This window comes from Carcharhinus amblyrhynchos, chromosome 2, assembly GCF_965287045.1.
Source record: "Carcharhinus amblyrhynchos chromosome 2, sCarAmb.v2.hapA, whole genome shotgun sequence".
Taxonomy (NCBI): Eukaryota; Metazoa; Chordata; class Chondrichthyes; order Carcharhiniformes; family Carcharhinidae; genus Carcharhinus; species Carcharhinus amblyrhynchos.
In genome coordinates, this window is record NC_137325.1 from 33,874,075 (window position 1) to 33,888,230 (window position 14,156).

The 14,156-nt window shown below is 43.5% G+C and overlaps 1 protein-coding gene across 2 annotated transcripts in view; it reads left to right on the top strand.

The window, feature by feature from the left end:
* Positions 1 to 2,142: 2,142 nt before the first annotated feature.
* Positions 2,143 to 14,156, top strand: part of LOC145353516 (Y+L amino acid transporter 2-like) — a 102,619-nt gene continuing 90,605 nt past the window's right edge. Inside the window, exon 1 of one of the 2 annotated variants that reach the window (XM_080204335.1) lies at positions 2,143 to 2,483. The gene's annotated coding sequence lies outside the window, so the exon portion shown is untranslated. Of the gene's footprint in view, positions 2,484 to 2,537; positions 3,137 to 14,156 lie in introns of those variants that run through there. The other variant, XM_080204328.1, reaches the window with a different exon arrangement.

The following is a 14,156-nucleotide window of genomic DNA, read 5'->3' on the forward strand; positions in this document are numbered from 1 at the left end:
CCAACCTTGTGAAATCATTGTTGATGACATCCTGCTTTGGGGTCTTACTGTGCAAGAACATGATGCATGTCTTCATCCCATCCTTGACAAAATCAGGAAGTTACAGCTGAAGTTTAACGCTGCAAAATGCCGATTCAGGGTCAGCCAGATTCCTTACATGGATCATCTACTTGCAATCAATTGTGTAAAGCTCAGTACAGACAAGACAGTGGTTATACAACAGGTGGCCATTCCTATGGACAAGGATCCCCTGCAGCGCTTTCATGGAAGTTATCTTTCTAGGTTTATCTCATGTTATAGTGAGGTCACTGGATCTCTTTGTCAACTTCTCCACCAGGACGTCGAATGGTGCCGGCAAAAGCAGCACACAACGATCTTCAACAGACTCAAAGGAATTATACCACCCCACCTCTCATGGGAATCAGAGTGGGCGAGGGGCAGACAATAGAGAGGACCATTGACCTCGGGTGGTACTTTATGGTTTTGGGACGAGAAAGGCTGTAAAATCCTGCCCAAACAAGCACTCGCAACCCCACCAGTGTTACAATACTTTGAATTTTGAGCACCTGTGCTTATATCGGCAGATGCCTCCTCGCACAGACTTGGCAGTCTGCATCCAGAACGGTCATTGCTTCAAGAGCCCTCACTGACACTGAAACTCGTTATGCACAGATCGAAAAGCACATCTACAGTCTTATCTTTGCCTGTTAGAAACTTCATGGTTGTCCTGCAACTGTTGAAACTGGTCATCAGACTTGGGCAGAGAAATAGCAGATGGAATAATCCAGAGAAATGCAAGGTGATGCATTTTGGAAGGTCTAATGCAGGAGGGAAGCATACAGTAACAGAACCTGAGAAGCATTAATATACCGAGGGATTTAAGTGTACAATGCACAGTTCCCTGAAAGTGGCAACACAAGTGGATAATAAAGTGGTCAAGAAGGCACATGACATGCTTGCCTTATTGGTCAGAGCATAGAGTATAAAAATTGGCAAGTCATGTTGCAGCTGCATACAACTTTAGTTAGGCAACATTTGGAATACTGTGTATAGTTCTGAACACCATACCGCCAGAGAATGTGGAGGCTTTGGAGAGAGCACAGAGAACTTTTAACCAGAATGTTGCCTGGTTTGGAGAGTATTAGCTATGAGGGGAGATTGGACAAACTTGGTTTGTTTTTACTTCAATGTCGGAGGCTGAGGGGTGATCTGATAGAAGTTTACAAAATTCTGAAAGACATGTACAGAATGGATAGTCAGAGTCTTTTTCCCAGGGTAGAAAAGTCAATTACTAGGCTTAAGGTAAGGTGAAGGGAAAGGAAGTTTAAAGGAGATGTGAGAGACAAATGTTTTACACATGTCATAAGTGCCTGGAATGTGCTGCCAGAGAAGCTGTTGGAGCAAATAAAATGGCAATATTTAAGGGGCATCTTGACAGATACATGAATAAGTAGGGAACAGAGAGATATGGACCATGTAAAGGTCTTTAGTATTGAAAGGCGCGTGTGTTGGTGCAGGCTTGGTAGGCTGAAGAGCCTTTTCCTATGCTATACTATTCTTTTGTTTGCGCTGATGTCTCACCATTAAAGATGGGGATGTCATGGATCCTCATTTTCACTTTAGTTGTTTAATTGCCCACTGTAACTGAATGTGGTCTGATCCATTGGTTGTGGGATCACTAAGTTCTCTCTATATCATGGTGCTGTTGGCAAGTGTGTGGCCGTCTGTCGCAGCTTCACCAGGCTAGCACTGGTGTTTAGGTATGCCTGATGCTTCTTCTAGCATGTTTCCCTACAGTCCCCAGTGAACGTGGCTTAATGGGGGCAGTTGGGGTTCCATTTTTTTAAAGTTAACTCACTGTGTCTTTTCTAGTTACGTTGACATCTTGAACCAAAATTAAAATTGGAGTTCAAAAGAATAGCTTTTCTCCTACAAAGAAAAAATTGCACAAAGTATGTGGGGAAGTAAAAGTAAATAGATAGCAATCCTCATTCAAATTACCCGTACCGTACCGGCAAGACGTATTTGCGGTTTACATAAGCAGACATTTATTAGTGTATTGACCATAATGTAGCATTCGGATATTGCCAGCACAATCTGGTTGTGCAAGGGCCAACCGTCATGCTGCAGGTATCTTATTTCGAAATCCAAGCGAGGCAGCTCAGTGGATTTTGTTTGTGTCTTTAAGGATTTACTGCCTGCCTCTTCTGTTTTGACCTTTACTGGAATTATAGATCCCGCGTATCCTTGGCTCAGCGATGGAGGGAGAACGTGTACACGAATGAGGGTTTGGGGAAAGATGCAATGATGTAAAGGACATCTCGCAGTTCCTCCGGCACGCTGGTTCCGAGTGAAAGAGAGAGAGAGAGAGAAGCCGTGGTGCCCGGGATTGGAGTTTATTTTTAGATTTGGCTCTTTCGCCGCGTCCAGCCCGCAGTTGGGCTTTGCTGCCACTTTGGGTATAGCATGGCTTTGGTGAGGAGGTGAGTGTTGAGGATGGGGGAAGAATCTGCAGCCGGACTGGAACGCCGTGTTATTACTGACAATGTCTCCACGATCTAAATTGGAACGTGATGTCAGCCCGCATTGTCTCAGAGGCAGGCCTGTGTCTGCTTCCGCCACCGCCTGCTGCATCCATCCCTCTGCTTCTCTTCAACTTGCTCACTGCTTTTTATTTCCCTTTCCACCCCTCCCCCCGATCTCTAAACAGAAACAGATGGCGTGCATGTAATGTGTTATTGTTTCTTCAGATATAAACTAACACCACAGATTGCCTTTAAAGCACCGGTACAGACTGATGCAAGCCTCTTTCTTCATGACTCGAGTGTGCATTCTCTGGCATGTCGCAATACTTGGTATGGGCGTGTAAATGAGACAGATGGGTTGAAATGGTTCTCTGTGTTGTTTTATTTACGCCGTCTACAGATAGAAGGATAATTTGATGCGCGCGTGCTCGATTGGTTCAAACCCCCTCAATCTTCTCGAGTTCCGTGATCTGAAGCCAAAAACAGGAACTGCCAAGAAAACCCACAGGTCTATATAAGTTTGCGCCCTGAAGTGGCGGCACGTTTTCAGATTACAACGTGTGCTGGTGGCTGGCCGGCGGAAAGGGGCAGAGAGACTCGAATAGTGAAAGGTACAGCTGGCCTCATTGTTCCGCATTTTCAGTTTGATTTTTGGAGGGATTGCTTTGGCCACTTCTCAGGTTTTGGCCAGCTTTTGATGTCATTGTAACTTTGTCATTGAAGGCGAACACGCTGGTGTAGTTAGGCTTTCCACGTGTGGTTGAAGTTCTTTGATTTGTTTTTTATTCTGTTATAATTTGAGTAAGTTCTGCACAGTCTTTGGATTGTTGTTGAATTTAAGCCGTGATCAAGTTCCCCTTGGTCCAATATTTTTGTCTTGGCCAACATCACAAAGACATACTGATGTTGCGCAAAACTGTTTCTGGTTCTTTGCTGGACCTGTTGGGTACATATGTCTAATAGTATCTATGTGAGGCTTGTATCTACAATTTAATATTTGTACAGAATTGAAAATAATTGAAGCCATAATATGAAATGTACAAATAGGAACATTAATTGTGCGTGTGTGTCACTGGCTCCTTTCTGTAGGAACATAATGAAGAGGGCTTAACTGAGTTATTTTAAAAGAAAACTTGTTCTTGGGTGAGGATGATGCTGCCAGTCCTCACTTTTATTTGGATAGTGATTGTTGGTTACTCTTCCAGAGTTCTGCACTCCTTGTGGTATTTGTTTTTCTTCCTGCGTCCTAGTGGAGCACGAGGCAGACTTTCACCTGCTTGAGCTGCTATTTCCTGGAGCAGGTTGCTAGCCTGCTGCAGAGACTTATAGCTTGAGGGGCATTCCACATCAAGCATCAGGCACCCTTTGCTGTTGACAGGGATTTTACATGGGCTATTCAATCTGTTTGGCCTGTTGTGTTATGAATGCACCTTCCTTGGCCATCAAGACCGGGGATGAAACTGGAACCCAGAGTTCTCGGCTCAGATGTAGTGACACTACCCCCTCCACCACAAGACCACTTTCTTTGTGGCGAAGGTACTCCCCAAATGGTATTGGGTTGTAAGGACCCTGACCCAGCAAGGATGACACCATTGTTACTATATTTCACTTTGGGATGGTGTGTGACTTAGAGGTGATATTGCAGTTGACGGTAATTCTATGGGGGAAATCTTACTAAAAAGAAATTCTAAATGCTGACTGAGCATGAAAGTGGGAGAGAATCGTGCCTGTTTTTTTCAGCAAGCTTTCAGACGCAATCTTATGCTGCTTAGTGCATCGAAACTTATAAAATTCGAAAGGTTAGGGTAGATTCAGAAGGAATGTTCCCAAAGGTGGGGGAGTCCAGAATTAGGGTTCATTGTTTGAGGATAAGGGCTAAATCTTTTAAAACTGAGATGAGGAATTTCTTCACCCAGAGGGTGATGAATGTGTGGCATTCACTACCGTAGAATATAGTTGAGGCTAAAACGTTGTCTTGATTTTAAGAGGAAATTAGATATAGCTCTTGGGTCTAAAGGGATCAAGGGATGGGGGGGGGCAGAGAGAAGGGATCAGGATATTGAATTCAATGATCAAAATGAATGACAGAGCATGCTTGAGTCAGATACTGACTGTTCTGATGAAGGAAGGATGAAATCCATGTTTAAACCAAGCAAAAGGAAAAAATATAGAGAGCTGGGATTTCTAAATACTTCATAACTTCCTCAGAATGCCTTAAACTGCTTTCTAGGCGACAAATTACTTTTGAAGTGCAGTCCCGGTTATGTTGGCAAATGTAGAAAGCCCACCTATGGAAAAAAATGATGAATGCAGAAAAAGCCTTTTTTTGTATGGTTATGTTGGTTAAATCAGGATAACTCTTGCACAATGGTTAGTGCTGCTGCCTCACAGCACCATGGACCCGGGTTCGATTCCTGGCTTGGGTCTGTGCGGAGTCTGCATGCTCTCCCTTTTTCTGCATGGGTTTCCTCCAAGTACTCCAGTTTTCTCCCGCAGTCCAAAAAGATACATTAGCCAGGCTAAATTCTTCCTCAGTGCACTAACAGGTGCTGGAGTGTGGTGACTAGGGGATTTTCATAGCAATTTTGTTGCTGTTTTAATGTAAGCCTACTTGTGACACTAATAAACAAACTCTTCAGGGGAGAGTTTTCCCATTCAAAGATCTGTTGACATCGGGTGGGATTTTCCAGTTTTGGGGTGAGTGCAGCCGGAAAACCTTTCACTTCATCTCAAAATAGTGCATGTGATCTGTTTCCAAGGTTTGCGTGCTACCTAATGAACAGAACTTCAAATCAGACTGGCTCCTTCAATGTTCAAAGTCTTTGGATAGATAATGGAATAGGAAGGCTATTTGGCCCCTCCAGAGAAGAAAAATGTTGCCCACATTTGAGTGACTTCTTGACGTACTTTTCAATTTCAGAGCTTCTGTACTCACCATCATAACTGGAAATCCATTCAGGTGACCTGAACTCTTTTGAGAGAATGTTTCCTCCTCATCCTGAATTAGGATTTCCCTAGTCTGGAGCTATGCTTCTTATCTTACTAATTCAGAACTGAGTTCTAAATATTCCTTTTATTAAAAATTGGATTCCAACGAATACATTCAAAGTTTGAGATTTTTGTAAGTGCATATTTACACATTCCTTCAATAAAATCTTTATGTAATGAAGAATGCATGCAGCCAAATCTTTGAAACCTGTGCACATTTAGATGTGGGATTGAACACGTTTTCTGTGTACATTCCTTACATAGTTTATGGTGGTACTGCGTGTCGATTAAGCAGTGATTTGAGGAAAAATGTTATTATTGCAGTCTGCCTGTATTGGGAGAAATGAAAGTCAGGGAGCAGAGAAACTTCTTTGGTCTGTGCTTTTGTGGAATATAGAAGCCAATTGGCCCATCAGTTCATGCTGGCTCCCTGTAGAGCAATCCAGTTCTACATATTGGTGAATCCATTGCTTAGAGTTGTAGCCCTCTGGTCAATGGGCAGTTTGCTGTGCTGAAGAGGTAGTTCTTTTCACTGGATCTCCAAGGATTGTTCCCAGAATATATGGTAATTACCTAGTACCAGACGGAAACCAAAAGTCTCTTATTCTGACAATCAAACAACTGGCATCTTCCAGCCAGGTTTGTTGTTTGTAGAGCTGCACGTAACAACCAGTTGTACTTATATAGAATCTTTAATAAAATACATAATAAGAGTGCATCACAGGAGCATCATAAAGCAAAATTAAACACCAAGCCACATAATGAGATGTTAAGCAGGTGGCCAAAAGCTTGGTCCAAGAGGTAGTTTTAAAAAAAGCTTAAAGGAAGAGAGCAAGAGAGGCAGAAGGTTTACTGGAGGGATTTCCAGAGCTGTAACATAGGCACTGAAGACATGGCCACCAATGGTGGAGTAATTAAAACCAGAATCCTCAAGAGACCAGAAATAAGTGAGCGCAGATATCACAGGGATTCATGGGCCTGAAAGAGATCACAAAGATAGCAGCGGTGAGGTCATGGAGAAATTGGAAAACAATATTGAGAATTTTAAAATTGAGATGTTGTTTGACTGGGGCTAGTGCAAGTAAGCAAGCACAGGGGTGATAGGCGGACAACAGCAAGTAAAAAAGAGTGTAACAGAGCACTTATGACCTCAAGTTTACAGAAGCTAGAATGAGGAAGGCTAATGAGGAGTACATTGAAATAGTCATTTCTGGAGGCAACAAAGGTGTGAATGAGGAATTCCGAAGGAGGTGAACAAAGGCAGGGGTGATGTTACAGAGGTGGAAATACATTCATCCAATCACTAAGAACATGTAAGATTGGAAGCTCATCTCTGCATCAACAGAGGTTGCACACAATCTGTTTCAGCCTCTAACTACTGTCAGGGAGAAGGAACGTGCTGGCAGCTGGAGAATGGAGTTTGGAGTGGCACCAAACACAATGGGCAGAATTCCCCCATTTTGAGACCAAATGTGGTGACAGGTGGCTCCAGCAGCACCTGTCCCACCAACCAGAATAGTGGGAGCCCAGTGCGCCAGACCAAGTTTATGGAACTCGATGAGGTGGCCGAGTGGTTAAGGCTGCGGATCCATTGAGCTCTGCGTGCGTGGGTTCAACTCCCTTCCTCGTCAATAGTGCATTTGCTCTGCCTCCTTATTGGGTGGCACGGTAGCACAGTATTTAGCACTGCTGCTTCACAGCTCCAGGGACCTCAATTTGATTCCTGGCTTGGGTCACTGTCTGTGTGGAGTTCGCACATTTTCCTCATGTGGGCGTGGGTTTCCTCTGGGTGCTCCGGTTTCCTCCCACAGTCCACAGATGTGCTGGTTAGGTTGATTGGCCATGCTAAAATGTTGTCTCTTAATGACCTGAGAGGCGTTGGTTAGAAGGATTAGCAGGTAAATATATAGGGATACGGGGGTAGGGCCTGGGTGGGATTGTGGTCAGTGCAGACTCAATGGGTCAAATGGCCTCTTTCTGCATTGTAGGGTTTCTATGATTCTAACTCCATTAATTATGCACAAGTGAGTTCTCCTCCAAGACCCCTGGTGGGCTGGCAGCTAAATCACCCACCCACCCTCAGCTGACAGGTTCAAAAGCCCCAGCATCATATTTAAACACCAGTCCAGATGAGTGCTGTCCAACTCAGCTTCATGACAGGGAGAGACTTCTGCTATAGACAAATTGAAAAGGTTGAGGAAGGATTGCTTACCTTTGTCACAGTTAAATTGGGTGGTCATTTGTAAATTTGAAAAGTGTCATTTTGGTACCTTGGAGAGGCGGAAACCTGAGTGGAGAGATTCAGGCATAGAGTTCCAGGAAAAATAGGCATGCATTTGGAAGGCAGCAACAAGTTCAAGTGCTCTGGGAGAGAAAGGAATGTTGGATATGGAGTGATAGTTTGCAGGGATGGACCGTGGCATTTTAAGGAGATGGATTATGACAACAAATTTAACGGAGAGAGGGACCAGTAGCTGAGGAAAGTTTTCTGTGAACAATATTGACTGAGGCAGAAAACATAATCTTGCACTGAGTAACTTCCAAGGTATAGATCCAACGAGCATGGATCTCTGGGGTTCTCTGGGATTGTAAGTGTGATCATCTAAGTAACCTCCCAAAATGCTGACCAGGGTGGCTGGAGTATGAACAAGAGGATGACACCCTCTAGAAATTATTTGTGATGTATCTGTGGTTTCAGTGTGCATTATGTGTGGATTTTATTTTTTTCTGTGCATTTGAATGAAAGTGTGGAACTTTAGGTCTAACTCCACACACTTTGCTGTTCCTGCTCCCTTAACCATCAGCGGGAGTTATTTTTTCCAGGCATTCTTGAAGCTTCTAGCTCCATCACTGAATGAAGAATTGTACATGGTGGAGCTGCATCTGCAAGCTATTTGGGCCCATGCTGAAATCTCCAAAGTATTTCAGATTTCTCAAGAGTTAATGTTTAATCTGGGGATGGTAGGTTTAATTACACTGGACAAGGATAATTTTGTTAGATGGCTAATGACTGTCCATAACTCCCCCAAATGCAAAACTTTGCATAATTTGTTTAACTTCTTGTCACACCAGGTTCTGCATGTAGCTGTAGTAATACCATCAAAGATCTTCCTTATCTTCCGTATTGGGGAGAAAGCAAATGAGACAGTTAGGCTGGTACAAACCTGATCTTAGGCTGAATTATTCAGGATGTGGGTATGCCGGCGTTGGACTGGCGTAAACACAATAAAAAGTCTGACAACACCAGGTTTTAGTCCAACCGATTTATTTGATAATAGACTCACAAGCTTTCGGGGTTAGTCCCTTCGTCAGGTGAATGGAGAGTTCTGGCCTCAGACAGAGCATATAAAGCACAGACAGTTTAGAGATTATTGATTAGAATGCGAATCCTTACACCTAACCTGCTGTTCAAGACCTGAAGTGGCTGACAGTGTGAGTGGAAGGAGCACTGATCACAGGTTAAAGAGATGTGTATTGTCTCCAGACAGTACAGTAAGTGAGGTTTTGCAAACCCAGGCAAGTCACGGGGGTTACAGATAGTGCGACATGACTACACACTTCAACCAGATGAAATTGAAGTTCTCAGCCGAGGGCTCAATTTCTGCCCCACCACCAAAATGGATCCCATCAGTCTTGCAGCGGACACAGAGGAATTCATCAGGCGAATGAGGCTGCGGGAGTTTTTCCACAAATCCCAAGAGGCCTGCAGCGAACACAACGAGACAGCTGATGAACCAGAACAACCGACAGAGAGATCCGCAGTGCAACAACCTAAGAGGAAGGAATCCAATTGGACTCCCCTGGAAGGCCGCTGCCCTCGACTGGACTTGTATGCCCAAACCATCAGGAGGTGCGTTAACACCAGATTCATCAACCGCACTCACAAGACAGCCCCGAACATCACCCAAGCATAACGCAACGCCATCCACGCTCTCAAGACAAACCGCAACATTGTCATCAAACCAGCAGACAAAGGAGGGGCCATCGTCATACTGAACAGAACGGATTACTGTAAAGAAGTGTACCGACAACTAAACAATGAGGAACACACAGACAATCACCCACAGATCCGACCAAAGAACACACTCGTCAACTCAACAATCTGATCAAGACCTTTGATCCGGACCTTCAGAGCACCCTCCGTGCTCTCATTCCACGTACTCCCCGCATTGGAGATCTCTACTGCCTCCCAAAGATACACAAGGCAAACACACCTGGCCGTCCCATCGTATCGGGCAATGGGACTCTGTGTGAGAACCTCTCCGGCTACGTCGAGGGCATCCTGAAACCCATTGTACAAAGAACCCCCAGCTTTTGTCGTGACACTACGGACTTCCTACTGAAACTCAGCACACACGGAGCAGTTGAACCAGGGACACTCCTCGTCACAATGGATGTCTCGGCGCTCTACACCAACATCCCCCACAACGATGGCATTGCTGCGACTGCCTCAGTACTCAATGCTGACAACTGCCAGTTTCCAGATGCAATTTTACAACTCATCCGCTTTATCCTGGACCACAATGTCTTCACCTTCAACAACCAGTTTTTCATCCAGACACATGGAACAGCCATGGGGACCAAATTTGCACCTCAATATGCCAACATCTTCATGCATAGGTTCGAACAAGACTTCTTCACTGCACAGAATCTTCAACCAATGCTATACACAAGATATATCGATGACGTTTTCTTCCTTTGGCCTCATGGTGAACAATCACTGAAACAACTATATGATGATATCAACAAATTCCACCCCACCATCAGACTCACCATGGACTATTCCCCAGAATCAGTTGCATTCTTGGACACACGCATCTCCATTAAGGATGGTCACCTCAGCACCTCACTGTACCGCAAGCCCACAGACAATCTCACAATGCTCCACTTCTCCAGTTTCCACCCTAAACATGTTAAAGAAGCCATTCCCTATGGACAAGCCATCCGTATACACAGGATTTGCTCAGATGAGGAGGATCGTGACAGACACCTCCAGACCCTGAAAGATGCCCTCATAAGAACAGGATATGGTGCTCGACTCATAGATCGGCAGTTCAGATGCGCCGCAGCGAAAAACCGCACCGATCTCCTCAGAAGGCAAACACGGGACACAGTGGACAGAGTACCCTTCGTCGTCCAGTACTTCCCCGGAGTGGAGAAGCTACGACATCTTCTCCGGAGTCTTCAACATATCATTGATGAAGACGAACATCTCGCCAGGGCTATCCCCACACCCCCACTTCTTGCCTTCAGACAACCACACAACCTCAAACAAACCATTGTTCGCAGCAAACTACCCAGCCTTCAGGAGAACAGTGACCATAATACCACACAACCCTGCCACAGCAACCTCTGCAAGACATGCCGGATCATCGACATGGATACCATCATCACACGTGAGAATACCATCCACCAGGTACATGGTAAATACTCATGCAACTCGGCCAACATTGTCTACCTGATACGTTGCAAGAAAGGATGTCCTGAAGCATGGTACATTGGGGAGACCATGCAGACGCTACGACAACGGATGAATGAACATCGCTCGACAATCACCAGGCAAGACTGTTCCCTTCCTGTTGGCGAACACTTCAGTGGTCACGGGCATTCAGCCTCTGACCTTCGGGTAAGCGTTCTCCAAGGCGGCCTTCACGACACACGACAGCGCAGAGTCGCTGAACAGAGACTGATAGCCAAGTTCCGCACACATGAGGACGGTCTCAACAGGGATCTTGGGTTCATGTTGCACTATCTGTAACCCCCATGACTTGCCGGGGTTTGCAAAACCTCACTTACTGTACTGTCCGGAGACAATACACATCTCTTTAACCTGTGATCAGTGCTCCTTCCACTCACATTGTCAGCCACTTCAGGTCTTGAACAGCAGGTTAGGTGTAAGGATTCGCATTCTAATCAGTAATCTCTAAACTGTCTGTGCTTTATATGCTCTGTCTGAGGCCAGAACTCTCCATTCACCTGACGAAGGGACTAACCCCGAAAGCTTGTGAGTCTATTATCAAATAAATCGGTTGGACTAAAACCTGGTGTTGTCAGACTTTTTACTGAATTATTCAGGACAGTAAGAACATTAGAAAAACAGTAGGAATGGGTCATATGGTCCTTTAAGTCCACTACACAGTTCAAGAAATTATGACTGATATCCTATCACAACTCCAGATTCACACACCCTTTTTTAATTTCCTTAGTGACCAACAGTCTTACTTTAAGAGAGTGCAACATAAGATTCCTGGGGAAAAACTGAATGATTTGCAGGCACAAATTTGCAAGATTATAACATCAATTTAATGTCAGTGGTGGACAGGCTTCTAGAAACAATTATTTGGGGTAGAATTTGTAGTCACGTGGAAAAGTGTGGGTTGATTAGGAAGAGCCAGCATGGATTTCTAAAGGGGAAATCACATTTAACTAACTTGCAAGGGTTAATGAAGGTAATTCTGTTGATGTAGTTTACGTGGACTTTTCAGTGCCAAAGAGTTGAGAAATGTTACTGTGCATGGAATACACGGGACAGTAACAATTCCTAACCGGGAAAAAAATTGCCTTCACACCTGTAACCTTCAGCTTTATTTTCCAATCAGCGACTTTAACAAGTACCTATTAAAAGTGGATGGAAAGAACATTCATTGACATTCCCTTGTACGCTACTCATCTCTTCAAAAGATTCAGTAAAATTTACTCTCTTCCACCTTCTTCCATTGGGAAAAAGATACAGAAGTCTCAGATCACGTACCAATTGACTCAAGAACAGCTTCTCCCCTGCTGCCATCAGACTTTTGAATGGACCATCTTTATATTAAGCTGATCTTTCCTAGTTATGACTGTAGCACTACATTTTGCACTCTTCTTTCTTTCTCTCCAATGTACTCCATGAATGGTATGCTTTGTCCATATAGCACACAAAAAACAATACCTTTCACTGGGTATCAATACATTTGACAATGATAGATCGAATCAAAAAGTTAGCTGTGCACAACCAACCTGTAATAAACCCATGTTGTTTTCCTCTGATCAACTAATAAGGTGACTGAACACATTGAAGATTCTTTGCATTTGAAACTCCAAGTTTCTGAACAACACATATTAAGCTAAATGATCTATACTTCCCTGGTTTTCCTGTATCGCCTTTTCTTAAATAGCAAAGTGTCATGCATTCGTATTCATGCATCATGAAAACTTTGGAAGATTATCAGTCGAGCACCTGCAATCTTCTTGTTTGCTTTAAGATCCTGGGATAGAAACCATCTGGTCATTGGGATTTGGCATTTTAGTGGACATATCAGAATTGGCAGGTGTTGCTGAAGAATGTGTGTTGTGACTTCAGCCATTCACAGAATTTATTAAGGACTTAGACAATGGAGTAGAAAGCCATTTATCCAAATTTTTTGATGACACAAAGATAGGTGGAAATGTATAATAGATAAAGTGAATGGGCAAAATTTTGGCAAATGGATTTCAATGTGGACAAATATAACATCATTTACTTTGGATCTAAAAAGGATAGAACAGGAAAAATCCAAGTGCTAAGTTACTGGAAATGATTATACAAACCAAAGTTATATTTCTTGGAATTTGGAAGGTGAAGGGGTGATTTGATCATAGATCGAGATATTAAGGGGAACAGATAGTCAGTCTCTCTCTCTATATATACATATGCTATCTTTCTGTTGGTTAGGGTGTTGAGGACAAGTTTGGCTCTAATTTTTAGACTTTTGAGGAGTGAAATTAGGAAATACCTCTCTATACATGAAGGTTGGAGAAGTTTGGAGATGATGTTTGATAAATTGTTACTTTTAAAATTTGAGTGATGGATTTTTTTTGTTAACTAAAGGTTTAAATGGATGTGGGGCAAAAACAGGTATATAAAACCAAAAGAGAAAATGCTGGAAAATCTCAGCAGGTTTGGCAGCATTTGTAAGGAGAGAAAACAGCTAGAGAAAGTGGAAGATGTTTATACTGTGAGGTGAGGGAATGAGGGATGAGTCATAGCCACAAAAACAAGGGGAGGGGCTAAGAGGTATTAACGGCAGTCCAGTTGGAAGCATCGCTTTGGAAAGTGGCATCATCAGAACAAATGTGACAGAGACAAAGGAGCTGAGAGAAAGGGATGGGGTTCTTACGGGATGAATGGTGCAAAGAACTAAAGTCCTGATAGCTGTGGGAGTCAGGAGGCTTGTATGAGATATTGGTAGATAGTCTATTGCTGGAAATGGAGAGAGAAAGGTCAAGGTAGGGAAGGGAAGTGTCTGAGATGGATCAGGTGCAGGTTCATCTCAGGTTTATAAAGTTAGATTGTAGATCTGCCAAGATCTGTTTGAATAATGAATCAGGCTAAGAGGGGCTAAACAGTCTACTTTTGTTCCTGTGTCCTATGAGGAGAGATTGAGTGGAATAGGTTTATTTTTTCTGGAATTTAGAAGAACAAGTGGTGATCTCATTGAAATGAATAAAATTTTTAATTGGAGTAACAGACATATCTTTACTTAACCAAGGAGACCAGAACTCACGTACCAGCCGACTTAAGAACAGCTTCTTCCCTGTTGCTGTCAGACTTTTGAATGAACTTACCTTGCATTAAGTTGATCTTTCTCTACACTCTAGCTATGACATTAACACTACATTCTG